This window comes from Triticum dicoccoides, chromosome 3B (genome assembly GCF_002162155.2).
Source record: "Triticum dicoccoides isolate Atlit2015 ecotype Zavitan chromosome 3B, WEW_v2.0, whole genome shotgun sequence".
Lineage (NCBI taxonomy): Eukaryota > Viridiplantae > Streptophyta > Magnoliopsida > Poales > Poaceae > Triticum > Triticum dicoccoides.
Window position 1 is genome coordinate 173,627,925 of NC_041385.1, and position 27,582 is coordinate 173,655,506.

Genomic DNA, 27,582 nt, shown 5'->3' on the forward strand with positions numbered 1-27,582 from the left:
TGATTTATTATTGATTGTCTTCCTTACGAATGGCGGCCGGGGACGAGAGATGGTCTTTTCCTACCAATCTATCCCCCTAGGGGCATGCGTAGTAGTACTTTGCTTCGAGGGCTAATAACTTTCACGATAAGTATGTGAGTTCTTTATGACTAATGTGAGTCCATGGATTATACGCACTGTTACCTTTTGGCAATTTGCTAGCCTCTTCGGTACCGTGCATTGCCCTCTCTCACCTCGAGATGTGGTGCAAACTTCGTCGGTGCATCCAAACCCCGTGATATGATACACTCTATCACACATAAGTCTCATTATATCTTCCTCAAAAAAGCCACCACACCTACCTATTATGGCATTTCCATAACCATTCAGAGATATATTGCCATGCAACTTCCACCGTTCCGTTTTTATGACTTGAGCATTCGTTGTCATATTGCTTTGCATGATTGTAAGATAGCTAGCATGAAAATTTCATGGCTTGTCCATTTTTTGATATCCTTGCTGTGCTGGATCATTGCACATCCTGGTACACTGCCAGATGCATTTATATAGAGTCATACTTTGTTCTAGGTATGGAATTGTAATATTGAGTTGTAAGTAAATAGAAGTGTGATGATCATCATTATTCATTATTAGAGCATGTCCCAGTGAGGAAAGTTTTATGGAGACTATAATTCTCCCACAAGTCAGGATGAGACTGCGAACAAAAGAAAAAAATGGAAAAATGAAAAAAAGTGAGGCCAAAAAGAGCCCAAGAAAAAAAGGAAAAAAAGAAAACAAAGAAATGAAAAATGAGAGAAAAAAATACAAGGGGCATGCTAATTCCACACTTGTGCTTCAAAGTAGCACCATGTTTTTCATATAGAGAGTCTCCTATGTTGTCACTTTCATATACTAGTGGGAATTTTTCATTATAGAGTTAGATGCAGACCCACTTAGTTTTCAGTTTGAGCTTTCATACAATTATAGCTCTTAGTGCATCCGTTGCATGGTAATCCCTACTCCTCACATTGATATCAATTGATGGGAATCTCCATAGCCCGTTGATTAGCCGTGTCAATGTGAGGCTTTCTTACTTTTTTGTCTTCTCTAAGTTTACCCCTATCATCATACTCTATTCCACCCATAGTGCTATGTCCATGGCTTGCGCTCATGTATTGCATGGGGGTTAAAAAAGCTGAAGCGTGTTAAAAAGTATGAACCAATTGCTTCGCTTGTCATCGGGGTTGCGCATGATAAACACTTTGTGTTAAGAAGATGGAGCATGACAAGACTATATGTTTTTGTAGGGATAGCGTTCTTTAGCATTTATATTTTGAAAGACATGATTGTTTATTGGGATGCCTAAGTATTGATGTCTTTATGTCAAATTATAGACTATTGCTTTGAATCTCTTGTCTCTTAATATTCATGCCATAATTAGATTATATGATCAAGATTATGCTAGGTAGCATTCCACATAAAAAATTATCTTTTTTATCATTTACCTACTCGAGGACGAGCAGGAATTAAGCTTGGGGATGCTGACACGTCTCCGTCGTATCTATAATTTTTTATTGTTCCATGCCAATATTATACAATTTTCACATACTTTTGGCAACAATTTATATGACTTATTGGACTAACGTATTGATCCAGTGCCTAGTGCCAGTTCCTGTTTGTTGCATGTTTTTTGTTTCGCAGAGTATCCATATCAAACAAAGTCCAAACGCGATAAAAATTCACAAAGATTTATTTTGGAATATATTTGAATTTTTCGAAGAAGAACCAATGCAAGACGATGCTCAAGGGGCCCACTAGGCACCAGGGCGCGCCAGGGGGTGCCAGGCGCACCTTGATGGGTAGTGGGCACCTCATAAGGCGGTTGATGCCCTTCTTTTGCCGCAAGAAACATAATCTATGGATAAAAATCCACTCAAAATTTCAGCCTAATCGAAGTTACGATCTCCGTATATTTAAGAGAACTGAGAGATATATCCAATCTAGGAGGTGCTCCTACCCCTCTGCCGCCATGGAGACCATGGACCAGAGGGGGAACTCTCCTCCCATCTAGAGGGGCAAGGAAGAAGAAGGAGGAGGGGGCTCTCTCCCCTTCTCTCTCCCAGTGGCTCCGCAGTGCCGCCGGGGCAAGGATCATGACGGTGATCTACACCAACAACCTTGCTACTGTCAACACAAACTTTATACCCCTCTATGCAGCGGTGTAACCTCTCTATTCCCACTATAATTCTCTACTTAAACATGGTGCTCAACACTATATATTATTATCCAATGATATGTGGTTATCCTATGATGCTTGAGTATATCTGTTTTGTCCTACGGGTTGATTGATGATCATGATTGGTTTGAGTTGTATATTTTATTTTGGTGTTGTCCAATGGTGCCCTCTATGTCGCGCAAACGTGAGAGATCCCCGTTGTAGGGTGTTGCAATACATTCATGATTCTCTTATAATGGGTGGCGAGAGTGACAAAAACTTATACTCGAGTAAGGGGGTCCTTGCGTATGGGTGTAAAGAGGACTTGATACTTAATGCTATGGTTGAGTTTTACCGTAATGATCTTTGGTAGTTGCAGATGCTTGCTAGAGTTCCAATCATAAGTGCATGTGATCTAAGTATGGAAAGTATGTTAGCTCATGCCTCTCCCTCATATAAAATTGCAATAATGATTACCGGTCTAGTTATCAATTACCTAGGGGCAAATAACTTTCTTGTGTGACAAAAGCTTTCTAATAAACAATTAAATTTATTATATTGCCATTTATTCATAGTTTTATTCGCGCAACATACTTCTAGTTTTATTCTTGTTCTAGGTAAAGCAGACGTTAAATGTGTGTAGAGTTGTATCGGTGGTCGATAGAACTTGACGGAATATTTTTTTGGGAAAATTTTGTTTTTGCCACTCTAGATTTTGCCAATTTTGTTTCATACAATTTTGTTTTTGGGAAAATTTGGCAATTAATGTTATTCATCAAGGCAATAGGTCTGAAGAGGCAAATTGAGTCAACAGCCTTCACTTTAGGAATAAGAGAGATCATAGAATAGTTAAGCCTAGAAATATCAACGGTACCAAGGCAGAAACCCGTGATCGCATCCAAATGTTTCAATACCTACCATCACTTTTTAAAGGAGGAAGAAAAGCCATCAGGACCCGGGGCAGAATTAGAGTGGGATGAGGCCACCACCTCATCGATCTTAGCGGGGAAGAGAGGGATCATCAGAGCAGCATTATCCTATGCAGAGAAACTGTTACCAAGATGCCAAAGGTTGGGGGAAATTCTGAAACCGAAAGAGGGACAAACGCGAGGAGGAACGTGAAAAAAGAACACACATGACCCAAAATGATCAAAGGATCTGCCACCAGCACACCGCCCTTGAACAGCCTAAAAATTGAGCACCTTCTTCTTCTATCGTTGGCCACAACAAAAAAATAAGCCGAAATGGCGTCACCCATAAGTAGCCAGGTCGACCTCCCGTAATGTTGCCAATAAGCATCCTCCTGGCGACAGATGTCAAGAAGGGCCTTTTTGAGATCATACCGCTGAGCCCAACCTGCGGGCCCCAAATCGCCACTATCCGCCTGGTCATCAAGTTCTTTGATCAAGCCCACCAGGTGAACCTTTGCCCAATGGCTCTTCGCAGCCTGATTTAGGCTCCAACCTTTCAAGAATTTGTGGAGAAGGGAGGAGCAAAACTTCAATCATCAGTAGGACCAAAAGAGCAGTGGTTGGACAGTAGGATAGTCATAAGCTTGTCAGAAACCATAGGGACAAAACTATCAACTAACAACCAAGAGGAATCAAACCTAAACTCGTGGGAAATGGCCCTTGAGCTGTCTCCCGAGTCTAAAGTGTGCTCCCTGCCAATATGGGATTCAACGATGAGGGAAGATGTAGGAAAGAGGACGTCCCAATTTGGATAAATAAGCACCCTATCAAGCACCAATCTGATCGGATCAAGTTGGTGACCGGGCCAAGTAAACCGAGCACCAACCCTATGTAATTCTCCCAGGGAAAAGTTGATAATAAAATTGTTGGAGCCCTCCGCCCAAGACCAAGAGAAATTGTCGTTATTCTTATCCCAAGAAAATCCAAGCAAGTTAAAATTCCCAACAATGAGAAGAGGAAGAGAGGAGGCCTCAACCTTAGTAGAAAGTTCATCGAGGAAAGCATTAGATAAGGTGTGGTCAGCAGAGCCGTAAACACCTATAACCTCCCAAGTTTTGTCAAGAATCTCCTGGTGAAGAACCATAATAGCAACGAAATTACCCAACTAAAAGGAGAGAAATCAAATACCTCAACGTGAGCACCCAGCAGAATACCACCAGAGTGCCCAAAAGCCGACAACCACCTCCAATAAAGAAGTCTGAACCCGTGAGAGAGAGGAGAGCTCAGTGCTTTGGTACTCATGCACTCTCTTTGATTGTTATATGCACTCATGCGTCCTTCTTCTGCTAGTTAGTTCCCGGCCTTGAAAGTCATGCATGCGCTCTCGCTATATTCCTACATGATCTTCTATTTTGTAAGTTGGCACGAGATCTTCTATTACTTTTGTCCTAAAATACTTGTCTTACATTTTTATAGATAGGGATGTATCTAATACTAAAATATGTCTATGTATGAATACAAGTAATTCGGGACGGAGGGAGTACGTGTTAGCCATCAGCCATCGCCTAATTTAATTTCTTCACTTTTCTCGAGTAAATTAAACACATACGACATCGTCTGTTGTTTGATCACTCAACTTGTGATTCTCATTATCAGTCGTGGAGCTTCGACAAGAACTAAGAGGGGGCTAAATGAAACTTAGGGAGAGTTAAGGGGGCTAATTTGGGATATCATGTCAAAATTTGACCAATATAGTTGTCACTATTAAGTGTTAATATGCACAAGAAAAAATAGTTAGGGGCCATGGCCCCTGTTGGCCCTAACCAAGCTCTGCCACTGCTCATTACTCACATACATATACAAATTGGTGAGATTTGGTGTAAAGAAGCAAGATAGGATTATTAGTTGGTAAATGAATCTTATCTTTTAGCACATTCACAATCTATTGCACAGCTTGTAGTTTTACATGGAAAGTCAGGAAACTCAATTGGTTACTAGGGTTAAAGCATCTATAACCGGACTTAGAAAATCTGCATCCCCTAACCATTCGCGCACCAGGCGTGTCTGTTTTGAGCCCCTATTTGGCCCTCCATGCAGCCATATATACTTCTCATTTTCTCCCTTATATGTTGGGTCATTTGCATGCTATTGGTGGATATGAAGAGAGAGAGAAAAACAATAAAGAAAGAGAAAATGTGGTCCGGGGTGGGTTGCGTCCTATGTAGCGAGCTGACCAGGTGCGTTCAAGAGCCGTCATATCCTTCTACATTTGGTCTCAATATGAGGGTTCACGGACAATCCTGACTTATAGGGATGATATGATGGTCCAGTTGGGTTATTTTTTCTTCTCCCTCGTGTTCGATCGCCGGCCGGGTTTGAGGAGGCCGGTTGTAGATGCTCTTAGTAGTGAGCATGAGGTTGTAGGTTCAATTCTCACAATCCACACCATTTTTTCCACTAATTGAGTTTTCTCATGTTTGAAAGTACTCCCTCCGTTCAATAATGTAGTGCCTATAGATTTTTGCAAAAGTCAAACATTACAAACTTTGACCATATTTATAGAGAAAAGTAGGTACATGTAGAAAACCAAATGCACATCATTGGATACATCATGAGTTATATTTTCAGAATTTACATGGCTAGTTGTAGATGTAGACTGTTCCCTCTATACATTTGGTCAAAGTTGGCAAAGTTTGACTTCCACAAAAATCTATAGGCACTACATTGTGGAATGGAGGGAGTACATTATATTGATTTTTATTAGTCTAAACACACTTCATATGATTGATCAATGTCCAAAAATATGGGAATACAATTGAAGTCGGGAGGATTAAGGAGCCACACATGACGTCCTAAAGAGACTCCTAAAGTGTGCTTAGCAAGGCTATGTGCTTCAAAGTTTGTCTCACGTCCTTCAAAGATCAAGAAACACCCAGATAGTTGGGTTGTCGTAGCGTTGATCTCCTTCACGATACCAGCATAAAGTCCTCATGTTCCCTTGTTGATGTTAAGAATAACTTCCTTGCAATCAGAAGCTATTAAGACATGCGATAGTGAGAGATCCAGGGAAAGGGATAGGGCCTTCCTATAGGCCAGCGCCTCAACTGTAGCCGAATTAGTAATACCTGAACACTTGATGAAGCACCAAGATATTTGCCTGCAAACGGCTCTAAAAGAGCCTTCATTTGTTGTTCGTGATATAGCCCCATCCACTCGAATTTTACAGAATCTCGGCTCAGGAGGAAACCACCGCTGCCGGCAAACAACAACGGGAGACGATGGTATATTGATGATGCGATGACCTAACTAGCTTGGTTGGGCCTTCGAGCATATGCCCAGGTGGAGGTCCAGCCGAGTGACTTATGTAGCGTTCAGCCAGATTCTAAAAGAATACGTATTGGACGACCAGGCCTCTCCCTTTGCTATTAGGAGGTATAGATGCATGGGCAGATATTTGTTTTTTTTTGGAAAAAACACACTCCCTTTTATTAATAGGTATAAATTATAGATGACATAATTGCATACGAGCATCACGTCCAAACATTTATAGACAACCAACTGCATCTATAGCTAGTACTCCACCAAGACGGTGCATGCATCTTAAATAATTTAAATTAAAAAATATAGTGTTGCATTAAGTATGGTGACATGAAGTAAATAGTATACTGTTTTCACCCTGCGTTCAAAGAACAATTACACAATATATTGTTTATCCCTAGTGGAAACAATACAATACAAACCTTTTCACTTTCTATTCAAACCCAACCCATATGTTAGGACTATCCTGCACCCCTCAAATCCAGCCCATATGTTGGGCGGATTTTCTGCAACCCAAACAAATTTATCACGTCATATCCGACCCCAAATCCATCCAAGTTGACCAGATATACCAAATCAACTGCCCTCTCTCCCTTGTTCATGCTCCCATTCTCGTGTCCGTGTCGTTTTCCTACTACGCCCTTGTTGTGCATCCGCGTTGTCACCCTCCTCCGTCCTTGCTCCGTGTCTGCGTCATTGCTCTCCTCTGCCATCACTCCATGACTGCGCAACCAGAGGCAAAGCACCTATTTCTCCACTCTGGTAAAAAAATCGCACGCTACTCCATCTCCACTCCACCGAAGACCAAAGTTGAGGTGTTTTGGGACGAGCCTACCTTCTCTGCTTATGTGATCAGTCCCAAACACAATCTTTCAATACCAAATCAACATCGTTGGATCAATCATAAAATATGTTTTACATATTTGGCATTGTAAATCATATTTTTGGCACTAAAATGGTGAATTTTGCAAAATTTTACTAAAATCATATTTTTGGCTCTCCTTTAATTTGAAGCCTTGAATCAGCAGGCACGACTATAACTGAGCTATCCAGCAAAATTTTAATAATAGGGCCCACTAGCAGAGTAATAAGCCCTTTTGTGTTTGAGTTCTCCTGGTTATCAAGGGTGTTGTCTATAATCCTTTTCCCAAATTTAGGGAAACCTACGTTCAATGCCTCCCAAGCATCTCTATTAAGCAACACACTTTCATGCTCAAATGTGTTAATGCGTGCAGTGATGTAACCATGTATATGAACTTTGTGGTGGTGGCTAAATACAAGTAATGCTCCTTGGCTTGTGGTGGGTGACTTCAATGAGGCAATGTGGAACTATGAACACTTGTCATCTACACCCGGGCAGAACCACAGATGATTGCCCTTAGGGATACTTTGGAGATTTGTGGTCTTGTAGACTTGGGTTTTGTGGGCATACCATTCACTTACGACAACAAGAGGGGAGGGGAGGGTAATGTCCAAGTCCGTTTGGACAGAGCGGTCGCTACTAACGACTAGAGGAACTTGTTTGCTTTCACTTAGGTATTCCATTTTCCGTCTCCTTGTTCTGATCATGTGGCGGTCGTACTAAAAGCAACAACATACCAAGGGCCGTCGGGAGGCAAGCAGAGACGATATGAGCTGTTTTGGGAGAGGGATGTTGCGCTCCCCGATGTAATTAGAGAGGATTGGGAGGCGATAGGCAATGTTCAGAAACTAGCACAACTCCGGGATGCCTTATCAAAAACAATGATAACATTGGGTAAGTGGAGTAAGAAGTTTGGTAATGTAATGCGTGAGCTGGCTAAGTCGCGATCCCAATTGGAAGAACTCATGCATATGAATGCGGATAGACAGGAAATTAGAAGAGTCACGGACAAGATGAATGAGTTGCTCTATCAGGAAGAGATGCTTTGGCTTCAAAGATCTTGAATCACCTGGCTGAAATAAGGTGACAGAAATACCAAATATTTTGAGAGCAAAGATGTTTGGAGGGCGAGGAAAAACAAAATAAGAGAGCTTACGGATAGTATTGGTGTTGTGCACTCTGATTTTTCAACCATGGGGTTGTTGGCAAATGAGTATTTTCAGAACATTTTCTCGGCTAACACCTCCCTGGATGCTTCACCGGTGCTGGATCGACTAGAATCTAGGGTGTCGGCTGAAGATAACATGAAGCTTTGTAAGTCTTTTTCTGATAAGGAGATTTCGGATGCACTGTTTCAAATAGGCCTGCTTAAGGCGGCGGGCCCGGATGGCCTCCCAGCTAGGTTCTTTCAGTGCAACTGGAGTATGCTCAAGGAGGGGGTTTTGGCGGCAGTGAAAGATTTCTTCCACACAGGGGTTCTGCCAGAGGGGGTAAACTCTACATCCATTGTGCTAATTCCTAAAGTCTCAAATCCTACCAAGCTATCGGAGTACAAACCTATAAGTGTTTGTAATGTTATATATAAAGTGATCTCAAAGTGCTTGATTAACAAGTTGAGACCTCTCTTGGATGATCTTATTTCTCCGGAATAGAGTGCTTTTATCCCGGGAAGAATGATCATGGACAGTGCACTTGTGGCCTTCGAGTGCATCCACCACATCAAGCAAGAGAAGGATCCGACTAAGTTTCTGTGCTTACAAGTTGGATCTGTCCAAAGCTTATGACAAGGTAGATTGGGCCTTCTTGAGGCAAGTGATGCAAAAGTTGGGTTTCTCTCAGCAATGGGTTGACTGGATTATGGCATGTGTCATGTCGGTGAGATACTTTGTGAATTTCAATGGAACTCTCTTGGATTCATCTGCGTCGTCGTGTGGGCTTCGACAAGGAGACCCTTTATCGCCGTTCTTATTTTTGTTTGTGGCAGATGGACTTTCAGCGTTATTGAGGAAAAATGTGGAGTCGGGAGATATTACTCTGGTCAAAGTATGTAGAAGTGCGCCGGGCATATCACACTTGCTATTCGTTGATGATACACTTCTGTTCTTTGAGGCGTCCAAAACCCAGGCAGAGAAGGTGAAATAAATATTGGATGTATACTGTACGGCTACAGACCAGAGTCTCAATTATGACAAGTGTTCATTACTCTTTGGGGATGCATGCCCAGGTCCAATCTAGGAGGAGGTCCGGACCATTACATGTCACTAGTCAATTTTTTGAGGAAAAGTATTTGGGGCTGCCAACGCCGGAGGGGAGGATGTCAAAAGGCAGGTTTCAGAACCTGCAGACTAGCCTTACAAAATGATTAGTGCAATGGGGGGATGGACATTTGGCTCAACTGGGACGGGAGGTGTTGATCAATTCAGTAGCTCAGGCGCTTCCTACCTACATAATGGGTGTTTTCAAAGTCCCCTTCTCGGTATGTGATGATCTCACTCGTAAGGTAAGGAATTTTTATTGGGGCTCAGCGGAAGGCGGAAGGAAAGTGCATTGGCGCGGATGGGACTATTTTCTTCAACCCAAGGCTAAGGGAGGCGTGGGATTCCGTGACTTTCAGATGTTCAATTGATACGTCTCCGTCGTATCTAATTTTCCAAACACTTTTGCCCTTGTTTTGGAATCTAACTTGCATGATTTGAATGGAACTTACCCGGACTGACGCTATTTTCAGCAGAACTGCCATGGTGTTATTTTTGTGCAGAAATAAAAGTTCTCGAAATGACCTGGAAATCCACTGAGCAACTTTTTGGATTTAATAAAAAATATTGGCGAAAGAATTAACGTCAGGGGGACCACACCCTGTCCACGAGGGTGGGGGCGCCCCCAGGGCGTGCACCCCTGCCTTGTGGGCCCCCTGAAGCTCCACCGACCTCAACTCCAACTCCATATATTCACGTTCGGAGAAAAAAATCAGAGAGAAAGATTCATCGCGTTTTACGACACGAAGCCGCTGCCAAGCCCTAAACTCTCTTGGGAGGGCTGATCTGGAGTCCGTTCGGGGCTCCGGAGAGGGGAATCCGTCGCTGTCGTCATCATCAACCATCCTCCATCACCAATTTCATGATGCTCACCGTCGTGCATGAGTAATTCAATCATAGGCTTGCTGGACGGTGATGGGTTGGATGAGATTTACCATGTAATCGAGTTAGTTTTGTTAGGGTTTGATCCCTAGTATCCACTATGTTCTGAGATTGATGTTGCTATGACTTTGCTATGCTTAATGCTTGTCACTAGGGCCCGAGTGCCATGATTTCAGATCTGAACCTATTATGTTTTCATGAATATATGTGAGTTCTTGATCCTATCTTGCAAGTCTATGGTCACCAATTATGTGTTATGATCCATTAACCCCGAAGTGACAATAAACCGGATACTTACCGGTGATGACCGTAGTTTGAGGAGTTCATGTATTCACTAAGTGTTAATGCTTTGGTCCGGTACTCTATTAAAAGGAGACCTTAATATCCCTTAGTTTCTAATAGGACCTCGCTGCCACGGGAGGGTAGGACAAAAGATGTCATGCAAGTTCTTTTCTATAAGCACGTATGACTATATTCGGAATACATGCCTACATTACATTGATGAACTAGAGCTAGTTCTGTGTCACCCTATGTTATAACTATTACATGAGGAATCGCATCCGACATAATTATCCATCACTAATCCAATGCCTACAAGCTTTTCACATATTGCTCTTTGCTTAGTTACTTTGCCGTTGCCACTGTTACAATTACTACAAAACTGCTACTGTTACTTTTGCTACTGTTACCGTTACTTCCATACTACTTTGCTACTAAATACTTTGCTGCAGATACTAAGTTATCCGGGTGTGGTTGAATTGACAACTCAACTGCTAACACTTGAGAATATTCTTTGGCTCCCCTTGTGTCGACTCAATAAATTTGGGTTGAATACTCTACCCTTGAAAACCGTTGCGATCCCCCATACTTGTGGGTTTATCATCAATCAAGCCTTGTTAGCACGCCAAGCATGGAGACTTTTAACTAAACCGGACAGCTTGTGTGCTCAGTTATTAAAGGCAAGGTACTACCCATTGGGCAAGTTGGAGGATACAGTATTTACAGGGAATGCATCATCATCATGGCAAGCTATCAGTGTCACCCTATGTTATAACTATTACATGAGGAATCACATCCAACATAATTATCCATCACTGATCCAATGCCTATGCGCTTTTCACATATTGCTCTTTGCTTAGTTACTTTGCAGTTGCCACTATTACAATTACTTCAAAAGTGCTACTATTACTTTTGCTACTGTTATCGTTACTTCCATACTACTTTGCTACTAAATATTTTGCTGCAGATACTAAGTTATCCAGGTGTGGTTGAATTGACAACTCAACTGCTAATACTTGAGAATGTTCTTTGGCTCCCCTTGTGTCGAATCAATAAATTTGGGTTGAATACTCTACCTTCAAAAACTATTGCGATCCCCTATACTTGTGGATTATCAAGACTATTTTCTGGCGCCGTTGTCGGGGAGGATAGCTCTATTCTTTGAGTCACTTGGGATTTATATCTGCTGGTCACTATGAGGAACTTGAAAGACGAAAGAACTAAGATTATTCCCTCAACTACGAGGGGAGGTAAGGAACTGCCATCTAGCTCTGCATTTGATTCTCCTTCTGTTATGAGTAAGCTTGCGACACCTAAACCTTCTTCTGCTATTAATTCTGATATGTCGCATGTTATTGATGATGCCACTTCTACTATGCATGATACTTATGATGAAACTACTTATATGCCTGATACTACTGTGCCATTAGGTGAATTTCTTGATGAACAACTTGCTAGGGCTAGAGAGAATGAAATTATTGAAACTGATAATATTGATGAAAGTGATGATGAAGATTCTCCCCCTAAATATGAATTGCCTGTTGTGCCTGAGGGTTATGTTATGGATGAAGAAACTCCTAGAGATTTTCTTGCTTTCAATGATAGATCTGATCTTAAGAAATTATTAGCTAAGTTGAAACAAAAGTCTCTGAATGCTAGAATGAAACATGAACCCGCTTTTGCTACTTCACCTATCTATGTTACTGATAAGGATTATGATTTCTCTGTCGACCCTGAGATAATTACTTTGGTTGAATCTGATCCTTTTATGGCTATGAATCTGAAACTATTGTGGCACATCTTACTAAGTTAAATGATATAGCCATCCTATTCACTAATGATGAGAAATCTCGCTACTACTATATCATTAAGATATTTCCGTTCTCATTAAAGGGTGATGCTAAAACGTGGTTTAATTCTCTTGATCCTGGTTGTGGGCGTAGTCCCCAGGATATGATTTATTACTTCTCTGTTGAATATTTCCCTGCTCATAAGAAACAAGTTGCCTTAAGGTAAATATATAATTTTGTGCATATTTAAGGAGAGAGTCTCCCACAATCTTGGGGGAGGCTTCTCCGATTACTTAATGCTTTGCCTCATCATCCTCTGAAGAAAAATGAAATACTTGATATCTTTTATAATGGACTAACCGATGCTTCCAGAGACCGCCTAGATAGTTGTACTGGTTGTGTTTTCAGGGAAAGAACTGTCTATCAATCTGAATTGTTATTGAATAATATGTTGACTAATGAAAATAATTGGACACTTCTTGAGCCAAATCCTAAGCCAACTCCTAAGAAAAGAGGTGTTCTATTTCTCAGTCCTGAAGATATGCAAAAGGCAAAGAAATCTATGAAAGAAAAAGGTATTAAAGCTGAAGATGTTAAGAATTTACCTCCTGTTGAAGAAATACATGGCCTTAATATACCACCTATTGACGAAATACATGGTCTTGATAACCCGAAACAGGTAGTAAAGGTAAATTCTCTCTATAGATATGATAAAGTTGAAATCCCGTCTACTAAGTTTGCTAGCCAATGCTTGGATGAATTTGATGACTTTATGGCTAAACAAGCTTATGTTGGTAGACAATTGAAAAGTAATGCTTATATGATTGGACACTTGAGTGATTATATGTCTAGAGTTAAGGGTGAACTTAAACTCATTAGTAAACATGCTTCTATGGTTACCACTCAAGTAGAACAAGTACTTAAAGCTCAAAATGATTTGCTCAATGAATTGAATAATAATAAACATGACTTTGCTGTTAGAGTAGCAACGAGAGGTGGTAAAATGACTCAGGAACCTTTGTATCCTGAGGGCCACCCTAAGAGAATTGAGCAAGATTCTCAGAGAAATAATGTTGATGCACCTAGTCCTTCTAAAAAGAAGAAAAAGAAAAACGATAGGACTTTGCATGCTTCTAGTGAACCTATTGTAGACACACCTGAGAATCCCAATGATATTTCTATTTCTGATGCTGAAACACATTCTGGTGATGAACATGAACCTAGTGATAATATTAATGATAATGTTCATGTTGATGCTCAACCTAGCAATAATAATGAGGTAGAGATTGAACATGTTGTTGATCTTGATAACCCACAATCAAAGAATCAACGTTATGATAAGAGAGACTTTGTTGCTAGGAAGCACGGTAAAGAAAGAGAACCATGGGTTCAGAAACCCATGCCTTTTCCTCCTAAGCCATCCAAGAAAAAGGATGATGAGGATTTTGAGCGCTTTGCTGAAATGATTAGACCTATCTTTTTACGTATGCGCTCAACTGATATGCTTAAAGTGAATCTTATGCTAAATACATGAAAGATATTATTACAAATAAAAGAAAAATAGCGGAAGCTGAAATTTCCACCATGCTTGCTAATTATACTTTTAAGGGTGGAATACCAAAGAAACTTGGAGATCTAGGAGTACCAACTATACCATGCTCCATTAAAAGAAACTATGTTAAAACTGCTTTATGTGATATTGGAGCTGGTGTTAGTGTTATGCCTCTCTCTTTATATCGTAGACTTGAATTGAATAAGTTGACACCTACTAAAATATCTTTGCAAATGGCTGATAAATCAACCGCTATACCTGTTGGTATTAGTGAGGATGTGCCTGTTGTGGTTGCAAATGTTACTATCTTAACGGACTTTGTTATCCTTGATATTCCCGAGGACGATAGTATGTCGATTGTCCTTGGTAGAACCTGCAGGGGCTGTTATTGATTGCAACAAAGGCAATGTCACTTTTGATGTTAATGGTAATGAGCATACGGTACACTTTCCGAGGAAACAACCTCAAGTTCATAGTATCAATTCTATTGGAAAAATTCCATCAATTATTATTGGAGGTTTTGAATTTCCTCTTCCTACTGTCAAGAAGAAATATGATATTCTTATTATTGGGGATGTGCATATCCCCGTTGAGGTAACCTAGTGTCATTCGAAATTTCTCCGGTTTCATGTTATTCGGAATGAGTTTGTTAACAAGACTTGATCAACCTTGTTAGTGCATTCCTTTTGATGAGCATGAGATGGATGAAGTTAGAAGGCGCTACCTTCTGCACCCTCTTTTTACTTTCTGTTATTTAGAATAAATAAAGCAAAAATAGTATTTTCTGTCTATTTTCTGAATTACCCATGCAATAAAATATACCCCAAAAATAAAAGTTCTCCAAATGCCCTACAAATTAAGTATGATTTTTTCTGGAATATTTGAGAATATCTGGCACTGAGAATACAGCAGGGGGAGCAAGCACCTGGCCATGAGGGTCAGGGGCGCGCCCCCTGCCTCGTGGGCCCATGGTGGCCCCCTCCACTTATTCCTGCACCCACACACTTCTTATTCCTCCCAAAAAATCACTATCCAGCTCAAGCAGGAGTTCTAGCTCATCTTGCTGCCATTTTCGATCTCCTTGCTCAAAGCTCCATTCACAAAACTGCTTTGGGGGATTGTTCCTTGGTATGCGACTCCTCCAATGGTCCAATTATTTTTTGTTCTAGTGCTTTATTCATTGCAATTTTTTCTGCCTAGATGACCCTGTTCTTGAGCTTGCATGTGAAATTTATATGGTCCCAAGTAGTTCTAATGCATGATATAGTCTCTAGGCACTTGTGGGAGTAGTTGCTATCAATTTTGTTGAGTTTGGTTCACTTTTATTTTGAGTTACTAAAATTTTTAGAAATTTTCAGAAAATGATGAAGAGAATTTTGAGGGGCTCTTCTAGACAAAGCTCAAAGGATAAACAAAGTAAGGAGAATAAAAAGGCCAAGTATAATCTCCCTCGCGTCGCGGAAGTTCAGCCGTGTGAATGGCCTTGTAATGAGTTCTTGAGAGCAGCCGGTATTCATGATGATTTTTATTCTTTGGCTGATGATGCGGGCCTCACCGACTTCCTCCACGACCAGCTCGAATAGTATCTTTTACTCACTAATACTTTCGTGCAAAATTTTTACTTTCATCCTAAGATATCACCTCCTTCGGTAGAGTTTCATTTATATGATGAGGCTAGGGAGATGTCACTATGTGAATTTTGTGCGGTTTGCAAGATACCCTTCGAGGGCATCCTAGAGGAACCACATCGTAGAGATGTGGATGGATTTATTGACATGATTACTATAGGGGAAACGAGGAAGGTTTCCGATGCAAGAATTACTAGCATACATTTTCCTGTTTTACATTGCTTTGCAATATTTGCTAGTCGATGCTTAATTGGTCGCGGGAGCTATGGAAACCTTAGTGTTCCTGATATTGTTACTTTGTGCCATGCTTTATTTCGTGATAACACTGTTAGTATGGGCACTATTGTTGCTAAACGATTAAGTCTGAACCAAACAAAGGGCCCCATCTTTGGAGGTATCTATGCTTCACGCCTTGCTAAACACTTTAGAATACCAATTAGGCATTATGAGAAAGAGGAGAAGCAGCTGCCCCCTACCTTTTTAGATTCTAAGAGTATGGTAGCACATGAGTTTATTGTTAAAACTGATGAGAAGATGCTAAAGTATAATTTGAGATTTCATAAAACTCACAGTGAGACTATTATCTTGCCTACACCCTCTTTGTTTGACTTGACTGCAAGCACGTACCTCATCTTGCCGGAGGCCGTTCGCGCGCACCGGGGCCAGATGATAATCCCCAAGTGCAGGGAATCATTGTAGCAATTTCCAAAGGTGGAAGTGATAAGTATGGAGTGTCGAACCCAGAAGGAGCTAAAGGTAAGATCAATATTCTCTCAAGCCCTATCTGCCATTGATACGACTCTACGTGCACCGAACATTTGCTTCCAACTAGAAACGAGAAATAAAACTACGTTGTGGGTATGAAGAGGATAACTTTGTATGATATCGGAGAGCTAGAATATAAAAGTAGGTGTTGTTAACATAAAGTTAGAATATATTACTAAATATTATAAATAGCGAGTGTGGAATAATGGTGGATCGGTGTGCGGAATTGTCCTAGGCAATTGTTAACAAGACCGGTAGTCGTCATTGCAATTTCATATGAGGGAGATGTTGGAAATATGCCCTAGAGGCAATAATAAAAGTATTATTATTATATTTCCTTGTTCATGATAATTGTCTTTTATTCATGCTATAACTGTATTATCCGGAAATCGTAATACACGTGTGAATACATAGACCACAATATGTCCCTAGTGAGCCTCTAGTTGACTAGCTCGTTGTGATCAACAGATAGTCATGGTTTCCTGGCTATGGACATTGGATGTCGTTGATAATGGGATCACATCATTAGGAGAATGATGTGATGGACAAGACCCAATCCTAAGACTAGCACAAAAGATCGTGTAGTTCATTTGCTAGAGCTTTGCCAATGTCAAGTATCTCTTCCTTCGACCATGAGAGCGTGTAACTCCTGGATACCGTAGGAGTGCTTTGGGTGTATCAAACGTCACAACGTAACTGGGTGACTATAAAGGTGCACTACAGGTATCTCCGAAAGTATCTATTGTTTTATGCGGATCGAGACTGGGATTTGTCACTCCGTGTAAACGGAGAGGTATCTCTGGGCCCACTCGGTAGGACATCATCATATGCGCAATGTGACCAAGGAGTTGATCACGGGATGATGTGTTACGGAACGAGTAAAGTGACTTGCCGGTAATGAGATTGAACAAGGTATTGGATACCGATGATCGAATCTCGGGCAAGTAACATACCGATAGACAAAGGGAATTGAATACGGGATTGATTAAGTCCTTGACATCGTGGTTCATCCGATGAGATCATCGTGGAACATGTGGGAGCCATCATGGGTATCCAGATCCCGCTGTTGGTTATGTACCGGAGAACGTCTCGGTCATGTCTACATGTCTCCCGAACCCGTAGGGTCTACACACTTAAGGTTCGATGACGCTAGGGTTATAAAGGAAGTTTGTATGTGGTTACCGAATGTTGTTCGGAGTCCCGGATGAGATCCCGGACGTCACGAGGAGTTCCGGAATGGTCCGGAGGTAAAGATTTATATATGGGAAGTCCTATTTTGGCCACCGGAAAATGATCGGGATTTTTCGGTATTGTACCGGGAAGGTTCTAGAAGGTTCCGGAGTGGGGCCCACCTGCATGGGGGGACCCACATGGACGTGGGTAGTGGGGGCAAGGCCCCACACCCCTGGTCAAGGCGCACCAAGATCCCCCCTTAGAAGGAATAAGATCATATCCCGAAGGGATAAGATCAAGATCCCTAAAAAGGGGGGATAACAATCGGTGGGGAAGGAAATAATGAGATTTCTTTCCTCCCACCTTGGCCAACGCCCCAATGGACTTGTAGGGCAAGAAAACAGCCCCTCCACCCCTATATATAGTGGGGAGGCGCATGGGAGCTATACACGAAGTTCTGGCACAGCCCTACCTCTCTTCCTACTCCTCCTCTCCCATGGTGCTTGGCGAATCCCTGCTGGATTGCCACGCTCCTCCACCACCACCACGCTGTTGTGCTGCTGTTGGATGGAGTCTTCCTCAACCTCTCCCTCTCTCCTTGCTGGATCAAGGCGTGGGAGACGTCACCGGGCTGTACGTGTGTTGAACGCGGAAGTGCCGTCCGTTCGGCACTAGGATCATCGGTGATTTGAATCACGACGAGTACGACTCCATCAACCCCGTTCACTTGAACGCTTCCGCTTAGCGATCTACAAGGGTGTGTAGATGCACTCTCTTTATACTCGTTGCTGGTCTCTCCATAGATAGATCTTGGTGACACGTAGGAAAATTTTGAATTTCTGCTACGTTCCCCAACAGTGGCATCATGAGCTAGGTTTATTGCGTAGATTCTTTGCACGAGTAGAACACAAAGTAGTTGTGGGCGTTGATGTTGTTCAATATGCTTACCGTTACTAGTCCAATCTTGTTTCGACGGTATTGTGGGATGAAGCGGCCCGGACCGACCTTACACGTACTCTTACGTGAGACAGGTTCCACCGATTGACATGCACTTGGTGCATAAGGTGGCTAGCGGGTGCCAGTCTCTCCCACTTTAGTCGGAACGGATTCGATGAAAAGGGTCCTTATGAAGGGTAAATAGCAATTGGCATATCACGTTGTGGTCTTGCGTAGGTAAGAAACATTCTTGCTAGAAACCCATAGCAGCCACGTAAAACATGCAACAACAATTAGAGGACGTCTAACTTGTTTTTGCAGGGTATGCTATGTGATGTGATATGGCCAAGAAGAATGTGATGAATGATATGTGATGTATGAGATTGATCATGTTCTTGTAATAGGATTGACGACTTGCATGTCGATGAGTATGACAACCGGCAGGAGCCATAGGAGTTGTCTTTATTTATTGTATGACCTGCGTGTCATTGAAGAACGCCATGTAAACTACTTTACTTTATTGCTAAACGCATTAGTCATAGAAGTAGAAGTAGTCGTTGGCGTGACAACTTCATGAAGACACGATGATGGAGATCATGATGATGGAGATCATGGTGTCGTGCTGGTGACGATGATGATCATGGAGCCCCGAAGATGAAGATCAAAAGGAGCAAAATGATATTGGCCATATCATGTCACTATTTGATTGCATGTGATGTTTATCATGTTTATGCATCTTGTTTTCTTAGGACGACGGTAGTAAATAAGATGATCCCTTACAAAATTTCAAGAAGTGTTCTCCCCTAACTGTGCACCGTTGCTACAGTTCGTCGCTTCTAAGCACCACGTGATGATCGGGTGTGATGGATTCTTACGTTCACATACAACGGGTGTAAGACAGTTTTACACAGCGAAAACACTTAGGGTTAACTTGACGAGCCTAGCATGTGCAGACATGGCCTCGGAACACGGAGACCGAAAGGTCGAGCATGAGTCGTATGGTAGATACGATCAACATGAAGATGTTCACCGATGATGACTAGTCCGTCTCACGTGATGATCGGACACGGCCTAGTTTACTCGGATCATGTGATCACTTAGATGACCAGAGGGATGTCTATCTAAGTGGGAGTTCATAAGATGAACTTAATTATCCTGAACATAGTCAAAAGACCTTTTGCAAATTATGTCGTAAGCTCGCACTTTAGTTCCACTGTTTAGATATGTTCCTAGAGAAAATATAGTTGAAAGTTGATAGTAGCGATTATGCGATCAGTAGAAAGCTTATGTCCTTAATGCACCGCTCAGTGTGCTGAACCCCAACGTCGTTTGTCGATGTTGCGAACATCGAACATACACGTTTTGATAACTACGTGATAGTTAAATTAAATGGTTTAAGTAGAGGCACCAAAGACGTTTTCGAAACGTCGCGGAACATATGAGATGTTTCGAGGGCTGAAATTGGGATTTCAGGCTCGTGCCCACGTCAAGAGGTATAAGACCTCCGACGATTTTCTTAGCCTGCAAACTAAGGGAGAAAAGCTCAATCGTTGAGCTTGTGCTCAGATTGTCTGAGCACAACAATCACTTGAATCGAGTGGGAGTTGATCCTCCAGATGAGATAGTGATGTTTCCCCAAAGTCATTGCCACCAAGCTGCTAGAGCTTCGTGATTAACTATAACATATCAGGGATAGATATGATGATCCTTGAAATATTCATGATGTTTGACACCGCGAAAGTAGAAATCAAGAAGGAGCATCAATTGTTGATGGTTGGTGAAACCACTAGTTTCAAGAAGGGCAAGGGAACAAAGTGATACTTCATGAAACGGCAATTCAGCTGCTGCTCTAGTGAAGAAACCCAAGGTTGAACCCAAACCCGAGACTAAGTGCTTCTGTAATAAGGGGAACAACCACTGGAGCAGCATTACCCTAGATACTTGGTAGATGAGAAGGCTGGCAAGGTCGATAGAAGTATATTGGATATACATTATGTTAATGTGTACTTTACTAGTACTCCTAGTAGCACCAGGGTATTGGATACCGGTTCGGTTGCTAAGTGTTAGTAACTCGAAATAAAAGCTACGGAATAAACGGAGACTAGCTAAAGGTGAGCTGACGATATATGTTGGAAGTGTTTCCAAGGTTGATATGATCAAGCATCGCACGCTCCCTCTACCACCGAGATTGGTGTTTGCGTTGAGCATAGACATGATTGGATTATGTCTATCGCAATAGGGTTATTCATTTAAGGAGAATAATGGTTACTCTATTTTTGAATAATACCTTCAATGGTCTTGCACCTAAAGGAATGGTTTATTGAATCTCGGTCATAGTGATACACATTTTCATGCCAAAAGATATAAGATAGTAATGATAGTACCACTTACTTGTGGCACTGCCATGTAAGTCATAATGGTATAAAACGCATGAAGAAGCTCCATGTTGATGGATCTTTGGACTCACTCGTTTTTGAAAAGTTTGAGACATGCGAACCATGTCTATTGGTGTATATGCATGAAGAAACTCCATGCAAATGGATCGTTCGGACTCACTTGATTTTGAATCACTTGAGATATGCAAATCATACCACATGGGCAAGATGACTGAAAAGCCTCATTTTCAGTAAGATGAAACAAGATAGCAACTTGTTGGAAGTAACACATTTTGATGTGTGCAGTCGAATGAGTGCTGAGGCATGCAGTGAATATCATTATGTTCTTACTTCACAGATGATTCGAGTAAATGTTGAGTATATTTACTTGATGAAACACAAGTCTGAATTATTGAATGGTTCAAGTAATTTCAGAGTGAAGTAGCAGATCATTGTGACAAGAGGATAAAATGTCTATGATATGATCATAGAGATGAATATCTGAGTTACGAGTTTTGGCACACAATTAAGACATTGTGGAAATTGTTTCGCAATTAATACCACCTGGAACACCATAATGTGATGGTGTGTCCGAACATCATAGTTGCACCCTATTGGATATGGTGCGTACCATGATGTCTCTTATCGAATTACCACTATCGTTCATGGGTTAGGCATTAGAGACAACCACATTCACTTTAAATAGGGCACCACGTAATTCCGATGAGATGACACCGTATGAATTAGGGTTTAGAGAAACCTAAGTTGTCGTTTCTTAAAAGTTTGGGGCTGCGATGCTTATATGAAAAAGTTTCAGGTTGATAAGCTCGAACCCAAAGCGGATAAAATGCATCTTCATAGGAAACCCAAAACAGTTGGGTATACCTCCTAATTCAGATCCGAAAGCAATATGGATTGTTTCTAGAATCGGGTCCTTTCTCGAGGAAGAGTTTCTCTCGAAAGAATTGAGTGGGAGGATGGTGGAGACTTGATGAGGTTATTGAACCGTCTCTTCAACTAGTGTGTGACAGGGCACAGGGAGTTGTTCCTGTGGCACCTACACCAATTGAAGTGGAAGCTTATGATATTGATCATGAAACTTCGGATCAAGTCACTCCCAAACCTCGTAGGATGACAAGGATGCGTACTACTTCAGAGTGGTACGTAATCCTGTCTTGAAGGTCATGTTGCTAGACAACAATGAACCTACGAGCTATGGAGAAGCGATGGTGGGCCCGGATTGCGATAAATGGCTTGAGGCCATAAAATCCGAGAGAGGATCCATGTATGAAAACAAAGTGTAGACTTTGGCAGAACGGCTCGATGGTCGTAAGGCTAATGAGTACAGATGGATTTCAAAAGGAAGACGGACAATGATGGTAAATGTCACCATTAAGAAAGCTCGACTTGTCGTTAAGATGTTTTCCGACAAGTTCAAGGAGTTGACTACGATGAGATTTTCTCACTCGTAGCGATGCTAAGAGTCTGTTGGAATTATATTAGCGATTACTGCATTATTTATGAAATCTTGCAGATAGGATGTCAAAACATTGTTTCCTCGACGATTTTAATGAGGAAAGGTTGTATGTGATACAACCGGAAGGTTTTGTCAATCCCGAAAGATGCTAATAAGTATGCAAAGCTCCAGCAATCCTTCTAAGGACTGGAGTGAGCATCTCGGAGTTGGAATGTATGCTTTGATGATGATCAAAATTTTTGGGTTTGTACAAAGTTTATGAGAAACTTGTATTTCCAAATAAGTGAGTGGGAGCACTATAGAATTTCTGATGAGTATATGTTGTTGACATATTGTTGATCAGAAATGACGTAGAATTTCTGGAAAGCATATAGGGTTATTTTGAAAGTGTTTTTCAATGGAAAGCCTGGATTAAGCTACTTGAACATTGAGCATCAAGATCTATAAGGATAGATCAAAATGCTTAATAATACTTTCAAATGAGCACATACCTTGACATGATCTTGAAGGTGTTCAAGATGGACCAGTCAAAGAAGGAGTTCTTGCCTGAGTTGTAAGGTACGAAGTTAAGACTTAAAGCTCGACCACGGCAGAATAGAGAGAAAGGACGAAGGTCGTCCCCTATGCTTAAGACGTAGGCTCTTCAGTATGCTATGCTGTGTACCGCACCTGAAGTGTGCCTTGCCATGAGTCAGTCAAGGGGTACAGGAGTGATCCAAGAATGGCTCACAGGACAGCGGTCAAAGTTACCCTTAGTAACTAGTGGACTAAGGAATTTTCTCGATTATGGAGGTGGTAAAAGAGTTCGTCGTAAAGGTTACGACGATGCAAGCTTGACACCTATCTGGATAGCTCTGAGTAGAGAGACCGGATACATATAATGGAGCAATAATTTAGAATAGCTCCAAGTAGAACAGTTGTTTGGAATAGCTCCAAATAGAGCGTGGTAGCTGCATCTAGGAGATGACATAGAGATTTGTAAAGCACACACGGATCTGAAAGGTTCAGACCCGTTGACTAAAACCTCTCTCACAAGCAACATGATCAAACATAAAACTCATTGAGTGTTAATCACATAGTGATGTGAACTAGACTACTGACTCTAGTAAACTCTTGGGTATTAGTCACATGGCGATGTGACCTGTGAGTGTTAATCACATGGCGATGTGAACTAGATTATTGACTCTAGTGCAAGTGGGAGACTGTTGGAAATATGCCCTAGAGGCAATAATAAAAGTATTATTATATTTCCTTGTTCATGATAATTGTCTTTTATTCATGCTATAACTGTATTATCCGGAAATCGTAATACACGTGTGAATACATAGACCACAATATGTCCCTAGTGAGCCTCTAGTTGACTAGCTCGTTGTGATCAACAGATAGTCATGGTTTCCTGGCTATAGACATTGGATGTCGTTGATAACGGGATCACATCATTAGGAGAATGATGTGATGGACAAGACCCAATCCTAAGCATAGCACAAAGATCGTGTAGTTCGTTTGCTAGAGCTTTGCCAATGTCAAGTATCTCTTCCTTTGACCATGAGATCGTGTAACTCCTGGATACCGTAGGAGTGCTTTGGGTGTATCAAACGTCACAACGTAACTGGGTGACTATAAAGGTGCACTACAGGTATCTCCGAAAGTATCTATTGTTTTATGCGGATCGAGACTGGGATTTGTCACTCCGTGTAAACGGAGAGGTATCTCTGGGCCCACTCGGTAGGACATCATCATATGCGCAATGTGACCAAGGAGTTGATCACGGGATGATGTGTTACGGAACGAGTAAAGTGACTTGCCGGTAATGAGATTGAACAAGGTATTGGATACCGACGATCGAATCTCGGGCAAGTAACATACCGATAGACAAAGGGAATTGAATACGGGATTGATTAAGTCCTTGACATCGTGGTTCATCCGATGAGATCATCGTGGAACATGTGGGAGCCATCATGGGTATCCAGATCCCGCTGTTGGTTATGTACCGGAGAACGTCTCGGTCATGTCTACATGTCTCCCGAACCCGTAGGGTCTACACACTTAAGGTTCGATGACGCTAGGGTTATAAAGGAAGTTTGTATGTGGTTACCGAATGTTGTTCGGAGTCCCGGATGAGATCCCGGACGTCACGAGGAGTTCCGGAATGGTCCGTAGGTAAAGATTTATATATGGGAAGTCCTATTTTGGCCACCGGAAAATGATCGGGATTTTTCGGTATTGTACCGGGAAGGTTCTAGAAGGTTCCGGAGTGGGGCCCACCTGCATGGGGGGACCCACATGGACGTGGGTAGTGGGGGCAAGGCCCCACACTCCTGGTCAAGGCGCACCAAGATCCCCCCTTAGAAGGAATAAGATCATATCCCGAAGGGATAAGATCAAGATCCCTAAAAAGGGGGGATAACAATCGGTGGGGAAGGAAATAATGAGATTTCTTTCCTCCCACCTTGGCCCACGCCCCAATGGACTTGGAGGGCAAGAAACCAGCCCCTCCACCCCTATATATAGTGGGGAGGCGCATGGGAGCTATACACGAAGTTCTGGCACAGCCCTACCTCTCTTCCTACTCCTCCTCTCCCATGGTGCTTGGCGAATCCCTGCTGGATTGCCACGCTCCTCCACCACCACCACGCCGTTGTGCTGCTGTTGGATGGAGTCTTCCTCAACCTCTCCCTCTCTCCTTGCTGGATCAAGGCGTGGGAGACGTCACCGGGCTGTACGTGTGTTGAACGCGGAAGTGTCGTCCGTTCGGCACTAGGATCATCGGTGATTTGAATCACGACGAGTACGACTCCATCAACCCCGTTCACTTGAACGCTTCCGCTTAGCGATCTACAAGGGTATGTAGATTCACTCTCTTTCTACTCGTTGCTGGTCTCTCCATAGATAGATCTTGGTGACACGTAGGAAAATTTTGAAATTCTGCTACGTTCCCCAACAGGAGAGGCATCAGCTAACATACTTTCTCTAGTTGGATCATATGCACTTATGATTGGAACTCTAGCAAGCGTCCGCAACTACTAAAGATCATTAAGGTAAAAGCCAACCATAGCATTAAAGCATCAAGTCCTCTTTATTCCCATACGCAACAACCCCCTTACTCGGGTTTGTGTTTCAGTCACTCACCAACCCACTATAAGCGAATCATGAACGTATTGCAACACCCTACAGCGGCAACCCCTCACGCTTGCGTGACACGGAGGGTACCATAGGATAGCACCAAGATAAAACATACAACTCGTACCAATCTAGACCATCAACCAACCCAAGGACAAAAGATATCTATTCAAAACATCATAGGATGGCAACACATCATTGAATCATAATATGCGGCATAAAGCACCATGTTCAAGTAGGGATTACAGCGGGGTGCGGGAGAGTGGACTGCGTAAAAGAGATGAGGATGGTGATGATGATGGTGATGTTGATGAAAACGATCACCGCGGCGATGATTCCCCTCCCGATGGCACTCTGGTACCACCAAGAGAGAGGAGGAGAGGTTCTCCCCCTTGTGCTTCCTCCTCCATGGCGATGATGGCCCCTCCGAGATCCTCCTCCATGGCCTCCGGTGATGATGGCCCCCTCCGGCAGGGTGCCAGAGAGGGCCTAGATTGATTTCTCGTGGCTACAGAGGCTTGCGGCGGCGGAACTTCCGATCTAGGTTATTTTCCGAAGGTTTCTGTATTTATAGGAATTTTTGGCGTAGGTTTCATGTCAGGGGGGTCTCCGGGCTGTCCACGAGATAGGGGGTGGGCGCGCCCCCCACCCTCGTGGGCAGCCCGGGACTCTTCTGGCCCAACTCCAATGCTCCGTGGTCTTCTTTTGGTCCATAAAAAATCATCAAAAATTGGCACGCCAATTGGTCTCCGTTTGGTATTCCTTTTCTGTAAAACTCAAAAACAAGGAGAAAACAGAAACTGGCACTGGGCTCTAGGTTAATAGGTTAGTCCCAAAAATCATATAAAATGGCATATAAATGCATATAAAACATCATAGAAGGATAATATAATAGCATGAATACTTCATAAATTATAGATACGTTGGAGACGTATCACCAGACGTCAGCTCCAGAGCCTGAGCCAGAACCACCACTTGACCCTTATCGACCGTACTCTTATCAGTGGGATCCGGAGGAGATCGCCAGCCAGTGGTACCCGGATGACACTCCCCAGTACACCGGAGAGAGTAGCCGTGATCCATGGGCATAGACCAACTTAGGCCAAAAGCCTAAGCTTGGGGGAGTACGTATTTCTCGCTGACATTACATTTATGTTCACACACTCACTCTAGTTGTCGGCGCTCATACTTTTTCATTGTACTATTCATGCTAGTTTATTTTCTTTTTCCAGCTTTCTTTTTGTGTGTTTAAACAAACCTTAAGAGAAACCAAAAAAATTAGTTAGTTTACTTTCCATGCTTGTAGTAATAATTAAAAGAAAACCCAAAAATATTTCTAGTTCTTCTTTTGCTTGTTGGGAACTTTTCCGTGTAAATAGTCTTTTTTTCTTTTCTTTTCTTTGGGGTCGAGAGGAGAAGACCATGATGAAAATGTTGAGTGGCTCTCGTATGCCTTATTGTTGATTTACCCAAGAGCCCATATTACCTTGTCTTCTCCCTTGAATTGAATGCTTGTAGATTTCAGCTTAGTCCAATGCACGTACACTATTATTATTATCCACACCGTTCGGTCGTGCAAGTGAAAGGCAATAATGACGATATATGATGGACTGATTGAGATGAGAGAAGCTGGTAGGAACTCGACCTATCTTGTTTTTGTAAATATGATTAGTTCATCATTCCTGATTCAGCTTATTACGAATAAACATGTTTGCAATGACAATTAGAGATTATAGTTTCTTATGCCATGCTTAATTAGCTAGGAGTTTATAATGGTTTACCTTGTGTGCCGACATGCTATTAAAATGGTTGTGATGTGATATGATAGGGTGGTATCCTCCTTTGAATGATTCGAGTGACTTGACTTGGCACATGTTCACGCATGTAGTTGAAACAAAATCAACATAGCCTTCACGATATTTATGTTCATGGTGGATTATATCCTACTCATGCTTGGATTCCGTGTTGATTAATTTTAATGCATGTTCATGAATGTTGTCGCTCTCTAGTTGGTCGCTTCCCAGTCTCTTTCTAGCCTTCACTTGTACTAAGCGGGAATACTGCT